General features: G+C 44.0%; 1 pseudogene; it reads right to left on the reverse strand.

Moving 5' to 3' along the window:
• Positions 1–940: 940 nt before the first annotated feature.
• On the reverse strand, positions 941–26,026 carry LOC140609313 (hsc70-interacting protein-like; annotated as a pseudogene).
• Between the last annotated feature and the right edge of the window lie 355 nt (positions 26,027–26,381).

A 26,381-nucleotide genomic window follows, 5' to 3' on the forward strand; every position in this document is an offset into this window, starting at 1 on the left:
GGTCCTACTGTAATACTGATGGTCCCAATGGTTTTATACAAATAAATTGTGTTTAAAAAATAAAGCACTTATTTTTTTAAAAAGATTTTATTTATTTATTTGACACAGAGAGAGAAAGCACAAGCAGAGGGAGCTGCAGGCAGAGGGAGAGGGAGAAGCAGGCTCCCCGCTGAGGAAAGAGCCCAGGACCCCACGATCATGATGCTTAAGCATGATGACCCCAACAGCAGATGCTTAAGCAACTGAACCACCCAGGTACCCTCAAAAATAAAGCGTTTAAAAAGACAAGTCAAAATGCCTCAGTAACCACATCTCCGACTCAAACTTCATCTATTTAAGTGTTATATTTGCCTCCTGCTAATAAACTTTTATTTCACTCAAACTGAGCAATAAATCTTCCATGCTGAAGTGTGTTCCTTGCCCAAATAATCCAAAGGGGAAAAATGGAAATAATTAGTAGAGAAATGTAGGGACTACTAACACCCCCTTTTAATGTTTTTAAATATTTTTAAAGTTTAAAAAGTGTTTAAAGGACATCTGGGTGGCTCAGCAGTTGACCATCGGCCTTTGGCTCAGGGCGTGATCCCAGGGTCCTGGGATCAAGTCACACATTGGGGTCCCCGCAGGGAGCCTGCTTCTCCCTCTGCTTGTATCTCTGCCTCTCTCTTTGTGTCTCTCATGAATAAATAAATAAAATCTTTTTAAAAAATGTTTAAAGTTTGTAATTCCTAGTTGGAAAACATTATCTGAATGGATACCCTAATGGCAAACCACTGTAGAATGTTTCAGTTGCGTGGGGCTGAGGGTAAGGATTCGCTTCACAGCATTCCAGCCTTCTTCACGAGAAGGTCAAAGGTACACTGGTTTGTATTATTGCGACATCTATTAGGTGATCAAAGTTGCTTTTCCTTCAGCAAGGGCTTTATTTGTCAGAAAGATGTTATGCTTGACCTCCAAATTTGGCTGGCTATTTACTGATGAGGTTCATAACCTTTGGGTTGCTCTGATATTTTCACATATGTGCTGGATTCTGGGCTACATCCTGGAAGGCCACCATAACTTCTGGATCCTGCATGGCTGTGAAAACCTCTGGGTCACTAGAATTTCATTGAGCCCAGGTGTTCCTGCCTTTCCAGGCATCACCCCTCCCCCGCTATTCCAGGCATTCCTCCGGGAAAATTACTAGGCATTACCCCAGGAAAGCCACCTAGGAGAGAGCCATACTGAGTTCCTTTTTTTTTTTTTTTAAGATTTTTATTTTTATTATTTATTCATGAGAGACGCAGAGAGAGCGAGAGAGAGGCAGAGACACAGGCAGAGGGAGAAGCAGGCTCCATGCAGGGAGCCTGACGTGGGACTGGATCCCCGGTCTCCAGGATCACGCCCTGGGCTGAGGGTGGCGCTAAACCACTGAGCCACCTGGGCTGCCCCATATTGAGTTCCTAATTGTCATCTGGCTTCTTCCTCCCTCTGGGTTCTCTGATTTTCTTCCTGAGCCTTCTTAACCCTTTCTATTCTTTCTTTGCTCTCTCGCTCTTCACGTTTTCACTCATACTTTTTCCTATGTTCAGCAATTTTTTGGGCCCTCAGTTGAGCTTCTTTCAGCATTGCACTAGCATCTTCATCATAATTCAGTTTATGAGCAAGGTCATGATCATATCCTGCTTCTTCCCAATGACCCAGAAGCCTGTGTGCTTTCCCTCACCACTTGAAAGGCTGAGCTGAATCAGGATTTATTTCAATAGCTCTGTTAGAGTCTCGAATGGCATTTGGCTTCTGTAATTTATTTATTTATTTTTAAAAGATTTTTAAAATTTATTCATGAGAGACACAGAGAGAGAGAGAAGCATGTTCCAGGCAAGGAGCCCGATATGGGATTCAATCCTGGGACTCCAGGATTACACCCTGGGCCGAAGGCAGGCACTTAACCGTTGAGCCACTCAGGGATCCCTGGCTTCTGTAATTTTTTTAAAGGATTTTATTTATTTATTCATGAGAGACAGAGAGAGAGAGAGACGCAGAGACATAGGCAGAAGGAGAAGCAGGCTCCGTGCAGGGAGCTCGACGTGGGACTCAATCCCGGGTCTCCAGGATCACGCCCTGGGCTGAAGGCGGCGCTAAACCGCTGAGCCACCGGGGCTGCCCCATGGCTTCTGTAATTTAATGAAGACACTGGCTCTCTTGGGATACAGAATGGCCAAGCGAGGATTCAGTTTGATGGCATCTGTGAACAAGTCAATGGCTTTCTCTAGTTCGCCATTATTTAGGGCGTCAATGGTGGCAGCCACTTTTTTTTTTTATCATTTGCCTGATCCATCATTTCCTAAGTTATCTCTACATTTTCATCTCCCATTCCTTGAGGGGCGTCAGTATCTGACTCAATCACAGCTTCATTGTCAATTTCTAGATCACTTTCCTCACTTCATTTTGTGTCCTTTTTTTTTTTTTGATGTGTCTGTCTTTATGTTTTCTTCCACCTTCTTACTATCTGTTTTTTCTTCCTTGATATTGTCTTCTGATTTAGTTTTATGAATAGCAGGTGGTATTTTACCCCCCATGCTCTCCACTCATTCCCACAGGGAGCGTATTTCCTCAGTGTGCAGAACACTTGGATCCTGCTTACACATTTTCAAGAAGGCCTGAAGCTTGCTCATTTTGTGGAGGTCCACGGTCCAGAGGTGGTGGCAGGCTGCAGGTGCAGCTGAGATTGCGACCTGATTCCAGGTGCGAGTACTAGCTCAGTGTGACCATCCAGAAAGGGGCAGCTACTGTGAGCAAGATTTACTTATTTTTAGAGAGAGAAGAAAGGTGAGCATAGAGAGGAGAAGGGAGAGAGAATCTTAAGCAGACTCTGCGCTGAGTGCAGAGCCCTATGCAGAGCTTGATCTCAAGACCTTGAGATCATGACCTGAGTCAAAACCAACAGTCCAACGCTTAACCAACTGCGCCACTCAGGCACCTCTTAGCTAAATCTTTCCTGATTTCCTTCTTGAACATATACCTTCATTCTCCCATGAGCCAGGATGCTATATTCTCTTATCTACCTGTGAGGGCAGGTGCATCCTAGGTGGTCATCTTAGAGAATGTGGACAGCTCCATCTGAGAAGTAAAACCACCCCTCTGTCCAAGGAGGAGCTAAACAATGGCACTTTTTTTTAATTTCTAGAAACATGTACCTCTTAATAGTACAATATTTCAATATTGCACAGAACATGTTTACTAATAGACCCAGTTTCTCTAGGTTGTGTTTTCTTAACAGAATTAAATTCTTTTCTACATATGCCCATATTCCTTGAAATGTGTGGGGAAAAATCCTTCTAGAACAGGTTAAATAACCTTAACCTGCTTAAATTTTATTTAGGTAGCTCCAAGTGTTATACAGACTTTATTTTTACCCTGTTTATGGTTCTAGGATCCAGAACAGAGCGCGCGGGGGGCGGGGGGGGAGGTTGTATATTTTTTTAATTGAAATTCAATTTGCCAACATATAGCATAATACCCAGTGCTCATCCCGTCAAGTGCCCCCCTCGGTGCCGGTCACAGTCACCCCAACCCCCCGCCCACCTCCCTTTCCACTTGTTTATTTCCCAGAGTTAGGAGTCTCTCATGCTGTCACCCTCTCTGATATTTCCCACTCATTTCCTCTCCTTTCCCCTTTAATCCCTTTCACTATTTTTTATATTCCTCGTATGAGTGAAACCATTTAATAATTGTCCTTCTCCTATTGACTTACTTCACTTAGCATAATACCCTCCAGTTCTATCCACGTCGAAGCAAATGGTGGATATTAATCGTTTCTAATGGCTGAGTAATATTCCATTGTATATATAGACCACATCTTCTTTATCCATTCATCTTTTTTTTAATTTTTAAAAGATTTATTTATTTATTCATAGAGACACAGAGAGAGAGAGAGAGAGAGACGCAGAGACACAGGCAGAGGGAGAAGCAGGCTCCATGCAGAGAGCCCGACGCGGGACCCGATCCCAGATATCCGGGATCAGGCCCCGGGTTGCAGGCGGCGCTAAACCGCTGCGACACCGGGACTGCCCTCCATTCATCTTTTGATGGACACTGAGGCTCCTTCCAAAGTTCGGCTATTGTGGACATTGCTGCTATAAACATTGGGGTGCAGGTGTCTTGGCTTTTCAGTGCATCTGTATCTTTGGGATAAATCCCCAGCAGTGCAATTGCTGGGTCGTAGGGCAGGTCTATTTTTAACTCTTTGAGGAACCTCCACACAGTTTTCCAGAGTGGCTGTACCCGTTCACATTCCTTTTTTTTTTTTTTTTTTTAAGATAGTCTTGTAAAAATTTATTTATTTATTCATGAGAAACAGAGAAAGAGAGAGGCAGAGACACAGAAGAGGGAGAAGCAGGCTCCATGCAGGGACCCCGATGTGGGACTCAATCCCAGGACTCTAGGACCACACCCTGGGGCAAAGGCAGGAGCTAAACCGCTGAGACACCCAGGGATCCTCCCAGTTCACATCCCCACCAACAGTGCAAGAGGATTCTCCTTTCTCCACATCCTCTCCAACATTTGTTGTTTCCTGTCTTGTTATTTTTCCCCATTCTCACTCGTGTGAGGTGGTATCTCATTGTAGATTTGATTTGTATTTCCCTGATACCAAGTGATGCGGAGCATTTTCTCGTGTTTGCTGGCCATGCGTATGTCTTCCTCTGTGAAATTTCTGTTCATGTCTTTTGCCCATTTCATGATTGGATTGTTTGTTTCTTTGCTGTTGAGTTCAATAAGTTCTTTGTAGATCTTGGATACTAGTCCTTTATCTAATATGTTATTTGCAAACATCTCCCATTCTGTAGGTTGCCTTTTAGTTTTGTTGACTGTTTCTTTTGCTGTGCAAAAGCTTCTTATCTTGGTTAAGTCCCAATAGTTCATTTTTGCTTTTGTTTCCCTTGCCTTCATAGATGTATCTTGCAAGAAGTTGCTGGTGGCCAAGTTCAAAAAGGGTGTTGCCTGTGTTTTCCTCTAGGATTTTGATGGTTCTTGTCTCACATTTAGCTCTTTCATCCATTTTGAGTTTATCTTTGTGTGTGGTGTAAGAGAATGGTCTAGTTTCATTCTTCTGCATGTGGCTGTCCAATTTCCCCAGCACCATTTATTGAAGAGACAATCCTTTTTCCAGTGGATATTATTCTCTGCTTTGTCGAATAGTAGTTGACCATAGAGTTGAGGGCCCATTTCTGAGTTCTCTATTCTGTTCCATTGATCTAAATGTCTGTTTTTGTGCCAGAACCACACTGTCTTGATGATCACAGCTTTGTAGTACAACTTGAAATCTGGCATTGTGATGCCCCCGGCTCTAGTTTTCTTTTTCAATATTCCCCTGGCTATTTGGGGTCTTTTCTGATTCCACACAAATCTTAAGATTACTTGTTCGAACTCTCTGAAGAAAGTCCATGGTATTTTGATAGGGATTGCTTTAAATGTGTAAATTGCCCTGGGTATCATTGACATTTTCACAATATTAAAGTGTTCTGTAGTTTTTAGGATATAGATCCTTTATCTCTTTGGTTAGGTTTATTCGTAGGTATCTTATGCTTTTGGGTGAAATCATAGATGGGATTGACTCCTTAATTTCTCTTTCTTCAGTCTCATTGTTAGTGTATAGAAATGCCACTGATTTCTGGGCATTGATTTTGTATCCTGCCACACTGCTGAATTGCTGTATGAGTTCTAGCAATCTTGGGGTGGAGTCTTTTGGGTTTTCTATGTACAGTATCATGTCATCTGCAAAGAGGGAGAGTTTGACTTCTTCTTTGCCAATTTGAATGCCTTTTATTTCTTTATGTTGCGTGATTGCTGAGGCTAGGACTTCTAGTACTATGTTGAATGGCTGTGGTGAGAGTGGACATCCTGTCATGTTCCCGATCTTAGAGAAAAGGCTCTGAGTTTTCCCCCACTGAGAATGATATTTGCTGTGGACTTTTCATAGATGGCTTTTAAGATGTTGAGGAATGTTCCCTCTTATCCCTACACTCTGAAGGGTTTTGATCAGGAATGGAGGCTGTATTTTGTCACATGCTTTCTCTGCATCTATTGAGAGGATCATATGGTTCTTGTTTTTTCTCTTGTTGATGTGATCTATCACATTGATTGTTTTACGAGTTTTGAACCAACCTGTCCCTTCCCAGGGATAAAGCCCACTTGGTCATGGTGAATAATCTTCTTAATGTACTGTTGGATCCTATTGGCTAGTATCTTGTTGAGAATTTTTGCATCTGTGTTCATCAGGGATATTGGTCTATAATTCTCCTTTTTGGTGGGGTCTTTGGTTTTGAATTTTTAAAAATTTATTTATGATAGTCACAGAGAGAGAGAGAGAGAGAGAGGCAGAGACATAGGCAGAGGGAGAAGCAGGCTCCATGCACTGGCAGCCCGAGGTGAGATTCAATCCCGGGTCTCCAGGATCGCACCCTGGGCCAAAGGCAGGCGCCAAACCGCTGCGCCACCCAGGGATCCCCTGGTTTTGGAATTAAGGTGATGCTGGCCTCATAGAACAAGTTTATAAGTATTTTATCCCTTTTCATCTTCCGGAACAGCATTAGTAGAATAGGTATTGTTTGTTCTTTAAACATTTGATAGAATTCCCCTGGGAAGCCATCTGTCCCTGGACTTTTGTGTCTTGGAAGGTTTTTGATGACTGCTTCAATTTCCTCCCTGGTTATTGGTCTGTTCAAGTTTTCTATTTCCTCCTGTTTCAGTTTTGGTAATTTGTGGTTTTCCAGAAATGCATCCATTTCTTCTAGATTGCCTAATGTATTGGAGTATAGCTGCTCATAATACGTTTTTAAAATTGTTTGTATTTCCTTGGTATTAGTTGTGATCTCTCCTCTTTTGTTCACGATTTTATCAATTTGAGTCTTTTCTCTTTTATTTTTAATACAGCTGTCTAATGGTTTATCTATCTTATTTTTTTAATTTTTTATTTATTTATGATAGTCACAGAGAGAGAGAGAGAGGCAGAGACACAGGCAGAGGGAGAAGCAGGCTCCATGCACCGGGAGCCCGACGTGGGATTCGATCCCGGGTCTCCAGGATCGCGCCCTGGGCCAAAGGCAGGCGCCAAACCGCTGCACCACCCAGGGATCCCTATCTATCTTATTAATTATTTTGGAGAATCAATTCCTGATTTTGTTGATCTGTTCTACAGTTCTGGTCTCTATTTCACTGAGTTCTGCTTGAATCTTTATTATCTTTATTCTTCTGCTTGGTGTAGGTTTTATATGCTGCTCTTTCTCCTGTTCCTTTAGGTGTGAGGTTAGCTTGTGTATTTGAGTTTTTCCCAATTTTTTGAGGGATGCTTGTATTGCGATGTATTTTCCTCTTAGGACTGCTTTTGCTGTATCCCAAATATTTTGAACAGTTGTATCTTCATTTTCATTAGTTTTCACGAATCTTTTGAATTCTTCTCTAATTTCCTGGTTGACCCACTCATCTTTAAGTAGGATGCTCTTTAACCTCCACGTGTTTGAGTTTCTTCCAAATTTCTTCCTGTGATTGGGTTCTAGTTTCAAAGTATTGTGGTCTGAAAATAATGCAGGCAACAATCCCAATCTTTTGGTATCAGTTGAGACCTGATTTGTGACCCAGTATGTGGACTATTCTGGAAAAAGTTCCATGTACACTTGAGAAGAATGTGTATTCAGTTGCATTTGGATGGAAAGTTCTGTATATATCTGTGAAATCCATCTGGTCCTGTGTATCATTTAAGGCCCTTGTTCCTTTGGTGATGTTGTGCTTAGAATATCTGTCATTTGCAGAAAGTGCTGTGTTGAAGTCTCCTACTATTAGTGTACTATTATCTAAGTATATCTTTACTTTGGTTATTAATTGATTGACATACTTGGCAGCTCCCACATTAGGGGCATAAATATTCATTATTGTTAAGTCTTCTTGTTGGATAGACACTTTAAGTATGATATAGTGTCCCTCTTCATCTCTTACTACAGTCTTTGGGTTAAACTTTAATTTATCTGATATGAGGATTGCTACCCCTGCTTTCTTTTTTAGGACCATTTGAATGGTAAATGGTTCTCCAACCTTTCATTTTCAGGATGTAGGTGTCCTTAGGTCTCAAATGAGTCTCTTGTAAACAGCAAATAGATGGGTCTTGCTTTTTTATGCAGTCTGAAACCCTGTGTCTTTTGATAGGATCATTTAGCCCATTCACGTTCAGAGTAACTATTGAAAGATATGGATTTAGTGTCATTGTAATACCTATTCAGTCCCTGTTTTTGTGGATTATTTCTTTGGGCTTCCTATTTCTTTTACAGGGTCCCCCTTAATATTTCTTGCAGAGCTGGTTTGGTGGACACATATTCTTCCAGTTTCTGCCTATCTTGGAAACTCTTTATTTCTCCTTCTATTCTGAATGAGAGCCTTGCTGGATAAAGTATTCTTGGCTGCATGTTCTTCTCACTTAGTACCCTGAATATATACTGTCAGCCCTTTCTGGCTTGCCGTGTCTCTGTGGAGAGGTCTGCTGTTAATCTAATATTTCTCCTCATATAAGTTAGGAATCTCTTGTCTCTTGCTGCTTTAAGGATTTTCTCTTTATCTTTGAAATTTGTAAGTTTCACTATTAAATGTTGAGGTGTTGAATGGTTTTTATTGATTTTTTTTTTGGGGGGGGAACCTCTATCTCCTGGATCTGAATGTCTTTTTCCCTCTCCAAATTAGGGAAGTTCTCAGCTATGATTTGTTCAAATATGCTTTCTGGCCCTCTGGCCCTCTCTCAGTGCTCTCTGGAACCCCAATTATACATAGATTCTTCTGAGGCTATCATTTATTTGCCTTAACATTTCCTCGTGGTCTTTTGTTTTTCTCTTTTTTCCTCAGCTTTCTTTCTTGTCCTCAACTTGTCTTCTATGTAGCTCACTCTTTCTTCCACCTCATTAAACCTCATCATTAGGACCTCCAGTTTGGATTGCATCTCATTTAATTGATTTTTAATTTCAGCCTGATTAGATCTAAATTCTGCAATCATGAAGTCTCCTGAATCCTTTTGCTTTTTTCCAGAGCCACCAGTAGCTTTATAATTGTGTTTCTGAATTGGCTTTCTGACATCGAATTGTAATCCAAATTCTGTAACTCTGTGGCAGAGAGTACTGCTTCTGATTCTTTCTTTTGTGGTGAGTTTTTCCTTCTAGTCATTTTGCTCAGTGCAGAGTGGCTGTATGAGTGGGCTGAGTTAAGAATATCAACCATGACCTAAGTAAATTTCACCCTAGATGATTCTTGCTAGAAGCGAAAACCCTTCTCTCTGTAGCATTCCGGCTGTTACCTCTTTAAATCTCAGGTCGAATTCGTAGGTGTTCAGGATGATTTGAAAGTTATCTAGGTAAGTTGGTGGGACCAGGTGAGTTGAGGATGCCTACTCCTCCACCAGCTTGCCCTGCCTTCCAACAATGACATTTCTGGTATCTTCCCAGAGTGTTTGAAGTGCTGTGGCTTACAAAGACCCCAGACTCAATCATGTTTTAAATATGCCACAAAGTCAGATGGGATACCATGGATTCGTGGTCACTGCTTTAGATCATCCTTGGGTCTGTGTCCTCCTATCTTTCAATAGTGGTCCGTAAAATCAGGCAGTGGATGTATGTGACCCAGTGGATGTATGTGACCCAGAAATCCTAGCCATTGCTCCTTCAGTAATATTCCCAGATGTGGCCCAAGACCCATGCAGAACAATGTACACTGGAGCCAGGTGAAAACAGAAAACAATCGCGTGCTATGGGAATGAGTGAATACATCATGGTACATCCACAATAGAATGCCATGCAGTGGTTAAGAAGAATGGGTTAGAACTCTATGTGCTCCAATAGTATAATGTTCAAGATGCGTGGTTAAATGGATATTTGTAAAACACGTATTTTCATATTTACACTTGCATTTGCTTAGGCAAATTCTAGAAGGATACGCAAGAAACCATTAACTGTGCTTATTGCTAGGTTGTGGGACTTAGAATCTAGGGAATAGGACAGGATCAGGAGGAAGACTTTACTTTCATTTTATGTTCTTGCTCTGCTTGATTTCTTTCTTTTTTAAAAAGATTTTATTTATTTATTCATGAAAATAAATTTATTCATGCCTCTCTCTCTGTGAAAGAGAGAGGTGGAGACATAGGCAGAGGGAGAAGCAGGGTCCCTGCAGGGAGCCTGATGTGGGACTCAATCCCAGGACCCCGGGATCATGACCTGAGCCGAAGGCAGATGCTCAACCACTGAGCAACCTGGGCGTCCCATCTGCTTGATTTATTTTCTAACAGGTGTTTGCATTATATATAATTAAAAACTAGTTTAAATAAAAATACTACATACTACTAGCTATGTGTTAGAAGCTAATACATAGCTTCTAATTTTCAGATAGCTGTAACAAGAGTGGTCATTTAAAAAAACATTTGTTATTTTGAATTAAATGTGCTATTTGTTTTATCTAGAATTTGAGGGTTATACTTACTTTTTAGAAGTTTTTTAGCAAATGAAAAAAATTTTAAAGCTTTTTAAAAAATGTTTTTCAAGGATTAGTATAATCCTCACTTCCTGAGGGAGGATCAACTGTGGTTGGAACACACCTGGGCTCTCTATTCACCCTCCTTACGTAAGTCTGGCCTGTAGCATCTGTCTTCTGAACCAGCAATCAGAACACCACTTGCTTATGTTAAAGAGAGGGAAGGTGTCCTCCCTGGAGCCACGTAGCAGCCCCTGGTCTGGACAAAAGCATGGATGCTGAGCTGCAGAGAAAGACAGAGAAGCAGAGTTCCTCTGAAAAGCTCCCTGGCACCCAGGAGCCTCTGGGGCTGGAAGGAGAGAGTCCTAGAATTGATCAAGGAAGGCAGATTAGAGCAGCAGGAGTACCATGGTGCTCTATGGGAGGAGCTGGTCTAGATGTTTATGGCTGCCCACCCAGGAAAGCCCCCAGAGGTATGCTTCTTGCACGATGGCCCAAAGCTGCCTGGTCTTGTTGGCCCTCAGCAACAGCAGCATGGGGAGACTGTGGTCACTGAATCCCAGCTCTGTCATTTCCCAGTGAGGTGACTGGGCAGGTGACATCTCTCTGAGTCTCAGGAAGTCCATCTGCAGAGTGGGCATACTAGTACCTATTCAGAGGAGTAGGTGAAGTAGTGAGATCACTTGGCATATGGTAAGCACTCTATAAATGATTGCTATTACTCAGAGTTATGCATGAGGTCACAAAGTTGTGCCTTGCACAAGTAGGACTAAAATCTCAAAAGGGCCCCCCCTTTCATGCCACGCATTCAACAGGCCACTTGCCTGGAGGCGGTGCCTTTCTCACAGAGGGGCACCATAAAGGCTAGTGGCTGCCCTGGTATTATTTACGTCACTTCTGACCTCAAAAACAGGTTTCAGCCCCTTCTGAGAACATGTAGCTATTCTATACTGTCTGTAGCTCTTTTGATTGTTTTTGAGCATGCCTTAGGTTTTTTAACCTCTCTAAGGGTACTCTACTGTCAGTTCCAGCAAATAAGTAAGCATGCAGCCAGTACTAAGGGCATTTGGGAACATTCAGGCCACTGGGGACCACTGTATGGGCACTCTCTTGGCAAGTTGCTCTCTTCCCTGGCACCACTCACACCCTCTTCACACCCCCGAGGGATCATACCACCTACCCTAAGTCTCACGGAGACTTTGCAGGTCCTTGAAATCTGATGCAGGCACACCCTACTTTATTGCATGTCACTTTACCATGCCTTGTAGACATAGTTTTTTTTCAATTGAAGGTTTGTAGCAACCCTGTGTGTAGCAAATCTATCAGTGCATTTCTTTTATTTTTTTCAATATTTTATTTATTTACCTGAGAGAGAGAGACAGAGAGTGTGAACATGCACAAGGGGGTGGGGCAGAGGGAGAAGGAGAAGCATGTTCCCTGCTGAGCAGGGAGTCCCAGACAATGTGGGGCACTCGATCCCAGGACCCCAGGATCATGACCTGAGCTGAACCATGACCTGAGCTGAAGGTGGATGCTTAACTGACTGAACCACCCAGATGCCCTGTCAGTTCTTCAGAAGCATTTGCCTGCTTCATGTCTCTATGTCACATTTTGGTAATTCTCAAAATATTTCAGACTTTTTCAGGATTATTATATTTGTTTTGGGGATCTGTGATCAGTAATTACGATGCACCAGATGATGGTCAGCATTTTTTAGCAATAAAGTTATTTTATTTTATTTTTTAAAGATTTTATTTATTTATTCATGAGAGACACTTAGAGAGGCAGAGACATAGGCAGAGGGAGAAGCAGGCTCCTTGCAGGCAGCCCAATGTAGGACTCGATCCCTGGACCCAGGATCACGCCTTGAGCCAAAGGCAGACACTCAACTGCCAAGCCACCCAGGCATCCCAGCAATAAAGTATTTCAAAATCAGGGTATGTTCATTGTTTTAGATGTAATGCTATCACACACTTAATGCTTATCACAGACTGTAGTGTAACTTTTATATGTGCTGGAAACCAAAATATTAATTTGACTCACTTTATTGCACTATTATCTTTGTTGTGGTGATCTAGAACCCAACCAGCAATATATCTGAGGTATGCCTGTATTTATGCTGTAACTCAGGCCTGGAGAGGGTGTCTGAGGGGGTGTCTCAGGAGCAGACCCAGACCTGGGCATGAACCCAAAAAAAGTGAACACAGAGACTTGAAGCGATAGTTGCATGCTCATGTTCATAATAGCATTATTCATAAGAGCCAAAAGGTGCAAGTAACTAAAATGTCTACCAGCAGATGAATGGGTATGCAAAATAGGGCCCATCCTTACAATAGAATACTATTCCGCCTTGAAAAGGAAGGAAATTCATAGGTGCGCTATAACACGAATTGACCTCAAGAACATGATGCTAAGTGAAATATACCAGTCGCAGAAGGACAAATACTGTCTGTTTTTATTTTTATTTTTTATTTTTTATTTTTTACATGAGATCCTTACAGTAGTCAAAGTCACAGAGACAGAAAGAGTGGTCATTGCCAGGGTCCGGGGAAAGGAGAGAGGGGAGGTGGTGTTTAATGGATAAGAATTTCAGGTTTTGGGGGGCACCAGGGTGGCTTAGTGGTTGAGCATCTGCCTTCGGCTCAGGTTGTAATCCCAGGGTCCTGGGATCGAGTCCCACGTCAGGCTCCCCATAGGAAGCCTGCTTCTCTCTCTGCCTATATCTCTTCCTCTCTCTCTATGTCTCTCATGAATAAATCAAGAAAATCTTTAAAAAAAGAATTTCTGGGGATCCCTGGGTGGCGCAGCTGTTTAGCGCCTGCCTTTGGCCCAGGGCGCGATCCTGGAGACCTGGGATCGAATCCCACGTCGGGCTCCAGGTGCATGGAGCCTGCTTCTCCCTCTGCCTATGTCTCTGCCTCTCTCTCTCTCTGTCTCTTTGTGTGACTATCATAAGTAAATAAAAATTAAAAAAAAAAAAAGAATTTCTGTTTTGCAAGATGCTGATTTGGGAGATGGATAGTGGGGATGGTTGCACAAAATGTGAAGGTACTTAATGCCACTGAATTGTACACATAAAAATGGTTTATTTTTTATTTAAAGATTTTATTTATTCATGAGAGGCACAAAGAGAGAGAGAGGCAGAGACACAGACAGAGGGAGACATCTGGCTCACATGGGCTGAGGAACAGGATGGAGCTGTACGTGTGAAGGAAATAGAAGTGAACCTGGGGCCAGAGTGACTCACTCTGAATGGTCACATTCCTTTGAGGAACTCTGAGAATATCCAGATCAAACCTTGCTTTCTAGGTGGTTGAGAAGGTTTCTTTGCCAGGGAAGGAGGAGAAGCCGTGCTTTATTTGACGGTTGTTGGTTGATATGACACTGCCAAATACTTAGTGAAAGTTGGACCATCACTGGTGCCCTGCCCTGTGTAGTGGTCCCTATGGTGGTCTCCCAGACCTGCTTTGTGACTGAGACATCTGGTTGTAACAACAAATAGGGGGCAGCCTGGGTGGCTCAGTGGTTTAGTGCCACCTTGGGCCCAGGGCCTGATCCTGGAGGCCTGGGAAGGGCCTGATACTGGAGACCTGGGATTGAGTCCCACATCAGGTTCCCTGCATGGACCCTGCTTCTCCCTCTGCCTCTCTCTTTCTCTCTCTGTCTCTCATGAGTAAATAAATAAAATCTTAAAAAAAAAAAACCAAATAGCTAAATTTTTTGAGCATTTACTATGCTCCATTAAGCCACTCACAACCACACAGTGTAGGTAGTACAATTGTACCCCTTATATAGAAGAAGAGACTGAGGTCCAGAGAGATTGATTTAGTTGTCCAGAGTGGCAGAGCTGGGAAGTGGTGGTACAGGGATTCAAGATGACTCCAGAGCTCTAGTTCTCAACTGTGGCACATTGGCGCTCCACTGGGGAGCTGGCAATCTCATCTCTGCTTGGGTTGAAGGAGGTGAGGTGGGGATCAGGCCTTGGAAGGACCCAGGAACCAAATACTGAAAGGCCCAGTCTGGCAGCTCTACCCAGGAGATTTGAAACACCAGCTGAACTCAGAGGACCCATATTCAGCCTGTACCATGGGGATGTGGTATCCCCAGAAGTGGGTGTCCTGGCTGACAGCATAGGGTACACGCAGAAGTATGATGTCTAGGAGCCTCAGGATATTGGGGAGGACAACGCCAGTATTTGGCACCCAGGCCCTGTCCTCCAGGCAGCATGGTCTCTCTCCTCACCAACCAGTCACTCTCTGCGTGACCCTGGCTCCACTCAGAAAAGGATGGGAAAAAGTTGTGATCATGGGAAGGCTTACTGCCCTGGGCATCTCGCCCCACCTTCAACTTCCCAGACTTCAAACCCAGGATTGCATTAATGGCAATCACCCTGCATCCTCTAAAATGATACTCTCCCATGGAACATACTAGGAGTCCTAGATCCTTGTACCCAGCTTTGAAGACATCAGGCTGAGAGGCTGAGTAACCTGTGGGTACTTCAGGGGGATCTGGAACCCATATCTGAAGTAGTGTTGGTTGTCTCCATCCTGGCAAAAAAAAAGATGTCAAGAGTGGGACTGAGCAAATTTTCTTGGTTGAATTCTGTGTGTGGGTCCCCTTGCTCCTACATACAAATGACAGAATGTCAGAATCAGAGAGGAGCCAAAAGAGGCCATCTATCTTGACCAGGGACGGCAGACACATGGCCCTCCTTAGTATACTTCCACTTCCTTGGTCTTTGCCCACAGCAGGCAGCACCAATCAATCCCAGCACTCTTGTGCACTAAACCTCAGAATCCTTCTCAGGCTCCCATTATCAAATGAACAAAGTTAACACACGAGATGAAGCCCATTTATAATTCAAGATCAAGACCAAACACCAGAAATTGCCACCAGAAGCTCTGTATTTCAGAGAGCTAGGAGGAGGGCTGGCAGAAATCCCTCCTTCCCCCTCTCCATTTCTCCCTCCCCCACAATGTAATAGATGCCTCTTAGATGCCGCACCTTTGTGTAGTGCACAACCTGAACAACCTCCCTGACACAAGTCCTTAGAGCCTTCACCTGAGCCAAACTTTTGGAATGGAATATGCTTTCCCCATTTTTAAGCTTGACTAAACACTACTCCTGCTGCTATTCATGTCTCAGCTCAGACATCCACTCCTCCAGGAAGTCTGTAACCACTACTCTCCCTCCATCACCACCATTCAAGAGTAGGTCAGGATCCTCCTCTGGATTTCTAGGAGCCCTGTGATTCTCCCATTATACTACTGACTCTTCTGGCTGATGGGGAAAGCCCAGAGGAGGTTCTTGACCAAGACAAGTAGGAGGGTTTTGAGAAGGTTCCCTGGAGATATCTACACTGATATTTGAGATGAATAGAAGTTGATCAGTTTAGAGAGAGAAGAGGTAAAGAAGAAAGCATGAACAAAGATCCAGAGACAAGAGAGTTTGGTGCTCTGGAGAAACTTGAAATGTTGCATTTTGCTGGAGCCTATGGAGGTGGTTAGACACAAGGCTGGAGCCCCCAGGAGGGGCTAGCAATGTGAGGTCCTCTTATTTACGTTAAGAACTTGAACTCTGGGGCTGCCTGGGAGGTTCAGTCTGTTAAGCATCTGCCTTTGGCTCAGGTCATGATCCGCGAGTCCTGGGATTGAGCCCTGCTTTCAGTTCCCTGCTCAGTGGGGGGCCTGCTTCTCCCTTTGCCCCTCTCCCTGCTCATGCTCTCCTGTGCTCTCTCTTTCTCTCAAATAAATAAATGATATTTTAAAAAATTAACTTGAACTCTGTCTTGAGTGCACTGTGGAGCCATGGAATGATTTTGAGCGGGGAGTGGCATGGCCAGATGCATACTTGGAAGGTATCACTCCAGCTGCCATGAAGAAGGTAGACTGGGGCAGTTGACACCTCCTGGTCCTGGCACAGGCACACCCTTTGACCCCACCTTCCTGATTTGGTGCCCTCTCTCCAATATTATCTATGATTTTTAGTCATCATTTTGACTATCAGGATGAGGACTTTAAGACTCTAGGACTTCCTAGGGCTTCTAGCTGAAAACCTGAGCAGGTGGACATGTTTTGGGTGTAGGTAGCTGCTGAAGCCACCTCACCACCACCCCATAGCCCTTTCTTCAAGACCCTGTCATTCAATTCAAATGTCTGCCATGAATTCTGATCTTGTGTCCAGCTCTTTGCTGGGTACTAGAGACACAGCAAGGGCCAAGATAGCCCAGTACTGTCCTTATGGGCTCACAGTCTAGTGGGATAGACAGACCTGTCACCAGATACTGATGACCCAGTGTGACAAATTTAACAGTCATTTGATTGATGTGTACTGAACCCACTGCACTATGCCAGCCTATAATGGGTGATGCTGAGACACAGGGGTGACCTGGAGCCCTGGGACCTGCCTTCATGGAGCTTTCAATCCAGAGGAGGAGATGAAACAGTCACAAGACAGCATCAGCTCAGAATGGACAATTCTGGGAGGTGGAGAGAGATAAGAAGAGGGGTTAGGGCTGAAGCTCAAGCAATTGTGGCACACAGAGGCAGTGCCTGCCACAGTCTGAAGGTCAGGGAAGGCTTTCTGGAGGAGATTCCATCTAATCTGAGACCTCAGTGATAAATAAGCATGAGCCAGCAGAAGTGAGAAGTATGGGGAACAATATCTAAGGCAGAGGGAACAGCAGGTGCCAAGACATCTTTTCTTCAGGGCCCCTTTCTTACCAGGACTTCAATGACACCTTTCCCATTCACATGCAGCAAGGGAGACTTGGAGCAAGATTCATTCCATTCTGGAATCTGTGGGGGCTGAGGGTCTTGGAGCATCCTTGGATGGGACTCAAGAGACCTGGGTCCCAAATCATCCCACTCTATACCTCTTCGTTTCCTATATGACCAGGTACAATTTTCTCCACATCTCTGGATCTCAAGTTTTCCATCAGGAAAACTGATAGACTGATAACAGCTTTTGGTCTAGATCTTGAATTATAAATGGGCTTCAGCTCATGTGTCAACTTTGCTCATTTGATAATGGGAGTCTGAGAGGGATTCTGAGGTTTAGTGCACAAGAGTGCTGGGATTGATTGGTGCTGCCTGCTGTGGGCAAGGACCAAGGAAGTGGAAGTATACTAAGGAGAGCCACATGGTCTGCCATCCCTGGTCAAGATAGATGGCCTCTTTTGGCTCCTCTCTGATTCTGACATTCTGTGATTTTGTGTGTAGGAGCAAGGGGACCCACACACAGAATTCAGCTACACTTATCTATATCTATATCTATATCTATATCTATATCTATATCTATCTATATCTATATCTATATTTATCTATATATCTATCTATATCTCTTGAAATATCATTTAGACTTGTTACCACTCTGAAATTATAGTGCTGTCGACCCATGACCAGATCTTGTTATCTAATGTGTTTATGAGGAAGAACATACTACATCACACATTTGATTTATTTTTAAAATCTGATAATTTGGGGGGTGCCTGGGTGGCTCAGTTAGTTAAGTATCTGCCTTCGGCTCAGGTCATGATCTCAGAGTCTTGGGATTGAGCCCCACCTCTGGCTCAGCACAGAGTCTGCTTTTCCCCTTGCCCCTTCCTTCTCCCTTCCCCACACCTCGCTTTTGCTCTCTTTCAAATAAATAAATAAATAAATAAATAAATAAATAAATAAATAAATAAATAAAATATTTTAAAAAAATCAATAAAATCTGATAACTTTCAATAAAAATAATTTTATGGGAATTCTAGGAATTAAAAATTTAAATTATGGTAAAATACACATAAGATTTACTATTTTAACTATTTGAAATTAAGCTAAGTGGCATTAAGTACACACATGACATTGTACAACCACACCACTAACTAGTTCCAGAACTTTTTCATCACTCCAAAAGGAAAATCCGTAGCATTAGGCAGTCACTCCCCATTCCTCCTCCCTTACTACCTGGTAAAGATGGATCTGCTTTCCGTGGATCTGCCTATTCTGGACATTTCATATCAATGGAATTACAGGCAATATGTGACCTTTTATGTCCAGCTTATTTCATGAATTCAATATTTTGCAGTTAAAAACATTATCCTAAGAGCCCATAGCACCATAGTGCCTTGTGATGTGTAAGTGAACAAAAGAAGATTTATAGCAAACTTCTTGTTGCATGAATTGGCTTTTGGCAGAAAAACAAATGTTTAGGGCACCCTGGGTGGCTTAGCAGTTTAGCGCCTGCCCTTCAGCCCAGGGTGTGATCCTAGAAACTCAGGCTCCTTGCATGAAGCCTGCATCTCCCTCTGCCTCTCTCTCTCTCTCTCTCTCTCGCTTGCTCTGTGTGTCTCTCATGAATAAATAAATAAAATATTTTAAAACCCCCAAATGTTCAGTGAGTGCACACTATGTGCCAGGGTCTATCTAAGTGCTTTACACATATAACTGAAATCTCACAGCATTCCTGGGGGTGGAGAGTGAGCATAATTTATACCCGTTTAACAGGTGAGGAGAGAGGCACAGAGAGGTTAAGTAACCCTCCAGCTGTCCTACAGAAAGTGCTAGGGTTGGGACTTGAACCCAAGTTAACCATTAGGCCTTGATGCATTGCCCTTTCTCTCAGCCTTTCAGCTGGGTTTCTAACTCTCATTGCCCCAGCTCCCCACTCACTCTTTCTGCCCCTCACTAGCTCCCTCTGCCCCTCGCTAGTCCCTCTGCTCCTTTAGTCCCTCAGCCCCTTTAGTCCCTCAGCCCCTTTAGTCCCACAGCCTATCACTAGTCCCTCAGCCCCTCACTAGTCCCTCAGTCCCTCACTAGTGCCTCAGTCCCTTGCTAGTCCCTCAGCCCCTCACTAGTCACTCAGCCCCTTGCTAGTCCCCCCTGCCCCTCACTAATCCTCAGAACCCACATCTTTCCATTCTGTCTCTTAGTGAGACTTCATGTCTCCATGTGTCTGTCTGTCTGTCCGTCCTCAGTCTCTGGGCTCCTGTGTCTCTCTGGCCATCTCATCATCTCTCTACCTCCCTTTTTGCCACATCTTTCCCTTCACAGCCTCAGGTATCACAGTTCCATCCTTGTGCCTCCTGCCCTGATAGGGAAACGTGCTGCCCTCACACTGCCTTATGCTCAGCAGGCACAGGCACCGACCCACTACAATGGGCGCTGGAGGAGAAATGACCAGCAAGGACAAATGAGGGTATGATGCCTGAATATCACCCTGTCACTCTGAATTACTCTGTATTTATTCTGTCTCATTGTCATCTGTCCCTCTCACTCGCATGTTAGCTCTGTGAGAGTCAGGTATTTACCTGTCTTGTTCACTGCAGCCTCTCTAATTGGTGCCTAGAGTAGTGCCTGGCACACAGGTGCCTGATAAATATTTGTTGGATCAATGAGTGAATGTTCGCCATGTGTCTCACTATTTCACCATCAGGTTTCTCACTCTCTTGCCCTCTCGGTCACGTCACAAGTCCCTCCTTCTGGGCCTGTCTGATCCTCTGCTCCCATTAGCCTCAGCCTCTGGGTCTCTCCTGTAGCCATTGTGCATTCATTGAGCACTTACTATGTGGTAGGCCACGAGTATTGGATCGCATCTCCATCCTCATAGTGACCCCACAGGCTAGGTACCCACACCACCTCCAGGAGGTGACCTGAGACTCACGAGGAGCAGATACTTGCCTAAGTGTCTTTGACATGACAAGTATAGGGTGAAGCTGAGATTTCAGACTGAGTCTGTCTGACTCTAAAAATTAGTGCTTTATTCTGACACATGAGCATGTCCTAGAGTGTGTTATTCAGATCCTTAGACCTGGAGGTGGTCTAAGAAATAAAATAAAAAAAAAAAAAGGAAGGAAAGAAAGAAAAAAATGAAAGATGTGTTGAGGAGCTACTGTTGACTCTCCTTGCCTCTTGCTGGGCTATTAATGATGAAATTAGTATTCTAAAATCCCTGAAAAGTCCTGCAAGAAAGGAACCAGTTTGCCTTTGTTTAATCTAGTCTCTCCCTTGATTATTTTTCCAAAGAATCCCTTTTCCCCAGAACTTACTGTCCTCTTCTATCTCTTATCTTTTCTTTTTCTTTCTGCCTTTCACTGTCTGCTATCTCTCCATGTGTCCTCGTGCCTCTCCATCTGTGCCTCTGTGCCTCTGTGCTTCTCAGAAAGGCAGCAGAGTGAAGTGATTGAATAGCATGTTCTGCAAATGAGACTGGATTTGACACCTGATTCTACTTCAAGAGTGCTGTGTGATCTTAGGCAAGGTCTTAACCTCTCTGGGTTAAGACAGCAATACCTCCCTGAGAGGGTGAGGATTAAGTGAGTTCCTCCATGTGAAGCACTTCATGCCTCCTGGGGTTGAAATGAGGCCCCAAGCTCAGTGCTAAATCACACAGCACAGCAAGAGCCAGGGCCTTCGGTTAGGAAAGTCCACAGTGGCACCTCTCCATGGTCAGGAAAGTACACATTCTACCTCTGAATTCAAAGTATCAGAATTGTCAGTCCCCCCTTCCTGGATAGAGGTGTATGGGGTAAAGGTTGGCCTGGCAGCTTTGACTTTCAGACTCAGATAAAGCATTGACCTTGCCTCACTCCCATGCATGTGGGGTGACTCAGAATCACAGAGGTGTATGCCCTTGATAACTGAGCTTCAAAACACATTAAGCAAAAACAAATAAAACTGCGAAGGGGGCATAGACAAATCCCAGTTATATTCAGAGATTTGATTACCCTTCTTTGAATAACTTATAGAACAAGTTGGTGGAAACTCAGCGGGATATAATAGCAGTGAACAGCACTATCAACCTAAGTGACATTTATAGCACACTGAACCGTGCAACAGCAGAGTACACATTGCTTCCATGCCTTGGCTGTTGCAAATAATGCTACAATAAATGGTGTGTGTATGTGTTTGTGTTCAGATCTTTTTGAGTTAGTATTTTCATTTTCTTCAGGTAAATACCCAGAAGTGCAATTGCTAATTTTATGGTAGGAACCTCCATACTGTTTTCCACACTTGCTGTGCCAACTTACATTCTCACCAATGGTACACAAGGGTTCTCTTTTTTCCACATCCTCACCAACACCTTTTGTTTCTTGTCTTTTTAAATTTTTTTTTAGAGTAATCTTTATACCCAATGTGGGGCTCAAACACACAACTCCAAGATCAAGAATCACATGCTCCACTGACTGAGCTGTCCAGGTGCTCCTGCTTCTTGTCTTTGTAATAACAGCCATCCTAACAGGTGTGAGGTGATCTCATTCTGGTTTTGATGAGCATTTCCCTGATGATGAGTGATGAGCCCATTTTCATGTACTTGACCTTTAACTGGCCAACTGATTACATCATTGGTCTACTTGAATAATCCCAGTATAACCTGAATGAAGATGATAACAGTACTTACTCTATGTTTCTCATCATTATCAAATGAGGCAATAAGAGACAAATGGTCAGTAGCAGCTGGCTTTTTTGAACATTTACTACGTGCTAAGCACCTTACAGAGATCCTCTTAGTCTTCGCAACAATCCCGTGAGGTGGCCTTGCTATTTCTCCCATTTTACATACGAGGAAACTGAGGTACAGAGAAGTTAAGTAACTTGCCCAAGTCCCACAGCTAGCAAGTCATGGGCTCAAATGTAGGGTCTTTTGTCATTAGAGTGCCTGTGCTTCCCACCACACCAGCACTGCACCAGCCGTGGATTTCCTTTGTAAGGCTGTGTGCTGCTCTTTGTATACTTTTATGATAACCCTTTTGGAAGCAGGGGTGGGAGCCCCAGATGCCCCCTGTGGGCCCATCCCTGGCCTTTGCCTCTCAGCTTGTACCAGCCTGCACAACCCTTTTAGGTTTCTGGAGCCATTGCTTCCAGGATGTGAGTCTGTACAGCCCCTGCCACTTCCCAAATGCTTATATTTTATGCCAAGGCTGCTAGGAAGGTTCTGTGGCAGCCTCAAACAGAGCCTGTGACTTCCCCACTTCTGAAGCCCCAGCTTCCCTCCCAGAGTCATGTATATTCTAAGCCCCATCATCATCCACCCACTTGAGATCAGGTTCCCACCACAGAGGCTCTGTGCCCCTAAGCCAGGCCTGGCTGTGGTGCGGCCCGAAGCCCAGAGAGGAGAGGTATGAGCTGGTCTGTCAATCCCTGTGTGGCGTTCAAGGAAGGACCGCAGAGCTGCCAAACATCCTGCAGCTCGGAACTGGCATTCTCTTGATGTTGAGGGGCTCAGCTTCAATGGGCATCAGAAACCCTGCAGAGAATGAATGAGGAGCCGATGCCCAGTGTGGTTGTCTCAGTGATGGTACCCAAAGATCCTAGGCCCCAATCTCTGCAAGCTATATTTTGAAAAGAAAAAGGGTCTGGGAAGATATGATTTTAGGCAAGGGTCCTAATGTGGGGGAGATAATCCTGGATTATCTAGGTGGGCCCTAAATCCAATCATGCATGTCCTTTGAGGAGAGAGAGATTTGACACACGCATCAGAGGACAAGGTGATGTAAAGACAGAGGCAGAGATGGAGAGATGGAGCCACAGCCAAGGAATGCTGGCAACCATTGAAAGCTGGAAGAGGCAAGCAATGAGCTCTCCCTTCAATCCTCTGGAGGGAGCACCATCCTGTTACCCCCTCGATCTTGGACTTCTGGCCTCTGGCCCTTGGAGAGAATACACTTCTGTTGTTTATGCTACCGAGTTTGCAGTATTTTGTGACAGCAGCCCCAGGAAACTGATATACACAGCAAGTGGTCAGGAACAAAGGAATGTGGGTTTTAACCAGTTCACTAGGTGATTCTGAGGGCTCCCACCTCATTTGGTGGTCCTTAATTTAATCTCATCTACAAAATCCCTTCTGTCATATTAGGCAGCATTCACAGGTTATGGGGATTAGGACAAGGACATATTTGGCAGGCTATTTTTCAGCTTACCCCAAACTTCAAAATAATGATACCAAGTGGAAAGAAGGCAGGCAAAAAATAGTGCATATCACATGGTTCCACTTCACATAGAATTGAGAAAGTGCAAGGACGCCTGGGTGGCTCAGCGGTTGAGTGTCTGCCTTTGGCTTAGGGTGTGATCCCAGGGTCCTGGGATCGAGTCCCACATTGGGCTCCCTGTGGGGAGCCTGCTTCTCCCTCTGCCTATGTCTCTATGTCTCTCATGAATAAATAATCTTTAAAAAAGAGAATTGAGAAAGTGCATGCTAATCTCTAGTAATGAACAACAGATCAGTGGTTGCCTGGGGAGGAGATTAAAAATGGGAAGGGAGGTGTACAAAAGTGTCATGAGAAAACTTTCATTGTCTTGTTTGTGATGATGGTTTCACAGGTGTGCAATATTTCAGAATTGCCCAAATTTTACTTTACATGCAGCTTATCATATGTCAGTTATATCTCAGGAAAGCTATTAAAAATGAAAAAAAAATCCCACAGATTTTCATATATGAAAACCAGCTCTTTTGGGGTGCCTAAGTGGCTCAGTCAATAAAACGTCTGTCTTTGGCTTAGGTCATGATCCCCAGGTCCTGGGATCGAGCCCCACGTCACGCTCCCTGCTTAGCAGAGAGTCTGCTTCTCTTTCTACCCCTCACCCCATTCGTGTGTGCACTCTTTCTCATATAAATGAATAAAACCTTCAAGAAAAAAAAAAAAGAAAACGAGCTCTTTCGTTGAGACCAGTTCTGCTTGTGCCCCCCACAGACCCTGTCCCTCTGTCTTTGTAACTCTGCCTCTCTCTTGCTCTTCTGTTCTCTTGCTGTCTCTCTTGCCCCCTCCCTTTCTCTGCCTCCATCCTCATATTATAGTCCTTGTCTATTTCTTGGCCTCTGCCTCTTGGCATATCTTCTTCTCATTATAAGTCTTTGTAATCTGGTGTGTATTTTGCACTTATAGGGCATTTTTATTGGGACTTTGACTTTTCTTCAGAAATACTTGATCTAGGGACACCTGAGTGGCTCAGTCAGTTAAACATCTGCCTTTGGTTCAGGATATGATCCCAGGTCCTGGCATACAGCTAGTTGGCCTCTCCCTCTCCAGCCCCTTCCTCCTCCACTGCTCGTGCTCTGTCTCTGTCTCTCTCTCTCAAATAAATAAATAAATAAAATCTAAAAAAGAAAAAAAGAAATACTTGATCTGTGTTTAGATTTCATGAGATTTATAACTGAAAAAGTAGATTCACATACCTAAGTTGTTCTAAATGTACTTAGAAGTTTTCCAAGAACTGAACTGAGTATCAATTTCTACTTAAAATTAAATTTCACATTTTCTGCTAGCCATATTTTGAGTGCTTAATAGTTGCATGTGGCAAGTGGCTACTATATTGAACAACCTGCTGTGTGACTTTGAGTAACACTCTCAACATCACTGTGCCTGGCTCTCCCCATCTACAAAGTGGGGATGACAACCATAGTTACCTCAAAAGGTGAGGATTGAGTGAGTTATTCTGTGTAAAGCACTTCATGGGTCCCCATCAGCATTCCCTGGGGCTGGAATGAGTCCCAAGTTCAGTGCCAGATCACAGGGCACACCAGGAACCAGGACTTGGGTCAGGAAAGTCCGTGATGGCACCTCTCCCAGGTCAGGAAAGTGCAGATTCTACCCCTGAATTCAATATATCAGGATTATCAGTCCTTTTCTCCTGAGTCAGAGGAGTGTGAGTCAACTGCTAGGGTCAGGGTCCTGGGTCCCGCAACGGGACCCAACATTGCAAGACAGATGCTGCCTCATCTCCCCCCAATTCCCTTTTGAAGATTTATTTATTTATTTATTTATTTATTTATTTATTTATTTATTTATTTGAGAAAGAGAGAGAGAGAGAGAGAACAGCAGGGAAGAGAGACCTCAAGCAGACTCCCTGCTAAGTGCAGAGCCAGACATGGAGCTCCATCTCATGACCCTGAGATCATGACCCAAGCTGAAATCAAGAGTCAGATACTTAACTGACTGAGCCACCCAGGTGTCCCCACCCCACCCCCCCGCCCATTTCCTTTTGAAGGAGAGAGACAGAAGTGAAAGCCAGGCCCGGGGCATGACAGGTGGATGTGGCCACCTTCAGTCACATACTGGGAAATACAAGACTGATCCTGCCAGAGGCCGAGAGTGATGATGATGGAGAAAGACATGGGCCTAGGGGAACTTCAACCAAAATGGACCTAGTCTCTGTGCTCCTGGAGCTTAGAGTCTAAAGGCAGTAACAGAGACACCAAGACAGAGGGATATAGCAAGAGAAAGAGAGAGAGTCACAAAGAAAGGATCAGAGAAGTGTCCTACCATGAAGGCAGAGCCAATGGCAGAGAGAGAAGTGTCAGGCACTGCACAGAGCAACCAGAGAGCCAGGGAGCCTGAACGCTATACCTGCTGGGCCTCAGTCTCTGTCTCTCTCACCAATTCTGTGTCTCTTCCCTCCCCCGCCTCTCCTGTCGCCCCATCACTCCTAGCTGTGGCTGTTGCCAAAGTGCGGGTGAAGGAAGGAGGGTTGGAGGTAGACATGGAGCATCTGAAGGCCCTGCAGAGACAGAGACAGGGCAGAGATACAAACACGTGGGCACACAAAGACTCACACACAAGGATGTACATCGCCACCATCACCCAAATGCTAAACATATCCTCACATAAGAAGCCTCATAAAACCATACATTTGCAAAAATATATAAACAACCTCATGTAGATTCACACATCAGCGCATTCACATAAATACAAACACTGCTTCACATATAAAATCATACAGGCATACACACAGGTGCAAAGAGGTATGGGAGAGCAAATGCAAGCATAAGCACCCAAGTGGACAGTGCATGCTCACCCATACCTGCAAAACAAACACAACTGTGTGCCATACACATCCTCATGTGGACTTTGGAATCACTAACACATTGTACCAACAGGTAGGGTTGCTTGAGCAGGAAATATGGGTCTGTAATCACCACTCCTT

This window comes from Canis lupus, chromosome 1 (genome assembly GCF_048164855.1).
Source record: "Canis lupus baileyi chromosome 1, mCanLup2.hap1, whole genome shotgun sequence".
Classification (NCBI taxonomy): domain Eukaryota; kingdom Metazoa; phylum Chordata; class Mammalia; order Carnivora; family Canidae; genus Canis; species Canis lupus.